This window comes from Labrus bergylta, chromosome 9 (assembly GCF_963930695.1).
Source record: "Labrus bergylta chromosome 9, fLabBer1.1, whole genome shotgun sequence".
NCBI classification, from domain to species: domain Eukaryota; kingdom Metazoa; phylum Chordata; class Actinopteri; order Labriformes; family Labridae; genus Labrus; species Labrus bergylta.
This window is the reverse complement of record NC_089203.1, coordinates 7,585,341-7,587,840: the sequence shown is the minus strand read 5'-3', so window position 1 is coordinate 7,587,840 and position 2,500 is coordinate 7,585,341.

Below are 2,500 nucleotides of genomic sequence, written 5' to 3'. Positions count from 1 at the left end.
GGGTTCGAGCCCCACATTGGGTGCTATCTTCATCGTTCAGAACATAGATGTGGAACATGTGACAGGCCTTTCACGTGAGCTGTTTCACACATCTTATACATGTCCATACATCATTTACTCATGATGTATAATAGTATGCATAACAAAAGTTGACGTAATTTTCTTAAAAATGTAGCCCGGTTAACTCAGTCGGTAGAGCATGAGACTCTTAATCTCAGGGTCATGGGTTCGAGCCCCACATTGGGTGCTATCTTCATCGTTCAGAACATAGATGAGGAATGTGTGACAGGCCTTTCACGTGAGCTGTTTCACACATCTTATACATGTCCATACATCATTTACTCATGATGTATAATAGTATGCATAACAAAAATTGACGTCATTTTCTTAAAAATGTAGCCCGATTAGCTCAGTCGGTAGAGCATGAGACTCTTAATCTCAGGGTCGTGGGTTCGAGCCCCACATTGGATGCTTTCTTCATCGTTCAGAACATAGATGAGGGTTGTGTGACAGGCCTTTCACGTGAGCTGTTTCACACATCTTATACATGTCCATACATCATTTACTCATGATGTATGCATAACAAAAATTTACGTAATTTACTTAAAAATGTAGCCCGGTTAGCTCAGTCAGTAGAGCATGAGACTCTTTATCTCAGGGTCATGGGGTCGAGCCCCACATTGGGTGCTATCTTCATCGTTCATAACATAGATGAGGAATGTGTGACAGGCCTTTCACGTGAGCTGTTTCACACATCTTATACATGTCCATACATCGTTTACTCATAATGTATAATAGTATGCATAACAAAAATTGACGTCATTGTCTTAAAAATGTAGCCCGGTTAACTCAGTCGGTAGAGCATGAGACTCTTAGTCTCAGGGTCATGGGTTCGAGCCCCACATTGGGTGCTATCTTCATCGTTCAGAACATAGATGAGGAATGTGTGACAGGCCTTTCACGTGAGCTGTTTCACACATCTTATACATGTCCATACATCACTTACTCATGATGTATAATAGTATGCATAACAAAAATTGAGGTCATTTTCTTAAAAATGTAGCCTGGTTAGCTCAGTCGGTAGAGCATGAGACTCTTAATCTCAGGGTTATGGGTTCGAGCCTCACATTGGGTGCTATCTTCATCATTCAGAACATAGATGAGGAATGTGTGACAGGCCTTTCACGTGAGCTGTTTCACACATCTTATACATGTCCATACATCATTTACTCATGATGTATGCATAACAAAAATTGACGTCATTTTCTTACAAATGTAGCCCGGTTAGCTCAGTCGGTAGAGCATGAGACTCTTAATCTCAGGGTCATGGGTTCGAGCCCCACATTGGGTGCTATCTTCATCATTCAGAACATAGATGAGGAATGTGTGACAGGCCTTTCACGTGAGCTGTTTCACACATCTTATACATGTCCATACATCATTTACTCATGATGTATGCATAACAAAAATTGACGTAATTTTCTAAAAAATATAGCCTGGTTAGCTCAGTCGGTAGAGCATGGGACTCTTAATCTCAGGGTTGTGGGTTCAAGCCCCACATTGGGTGCTATCTTCATCGTTCAGAACATAGATGAGGAATGTGTGACAGGCCTTTCACGTGAGCTGTTTCACACATCTTATACATGTCCATACAACGTTTACTCATGATGTATAATAGTATGCATAACAAAAATTGACGTCATTTTCTTAAAAATGTAGCCCGGTTAGCTCAGTCGGTAGAGCATGAGACTCTTATATCTCAGGGTCGTGGGTTCGAGCCCCACATTGGGTGCTTTCTTCATCGTTCAGAACATAGATGTGGAACATGTGACAGGCCTTTCACATGAGCTGTTTCACACATCTTATACATGTCCATACATCATTTACTCATGATGTATAATAGTATGCATAATAAAAATTGACGTAATTTTCTAAAAAATATAGCCCGGTTAGCTCAGTCGGTAGAGCATGAGACTCTTAATCTCAGTGAGCTGTTTCACACATCTTATACATGAGCTGTTTCACACATCTTATACATGTCCATACATCGTTTACGCATGATGTATAATAGTATGCATAACAAAAATTGACGTCATTTTCTTACAAATGTAGCCCGGTTAGCTCAGTCGGTAGAGCATGAGACTCTTAATCTCAGGGTCATGGGTTCGAGCCTCACATTGGGTGCTATCTTCATCATTCAGAACATAGATGAGGAATGTGTGACAGGCCTTTCACGTGAGCTGTTTCACACATCTTATACATGTCCATACATCATTTACTCATGATGTATGCATAACAAAAATTGACGTAATTTTCTTAAAAATATCACCAGGTTAGCTCATTCGGTAGAGCATGACACTCTTAATCTCAGGGTCGTGGGTTCGAGCCCCACATTGGGTGCTATCTTCATCGTTCAGAACATAGATGTGGAACATGTGACAGGCCTTTCACGTGAGCTGTTTCACACATCTTATACATGTCCATACATCATTTACTCATG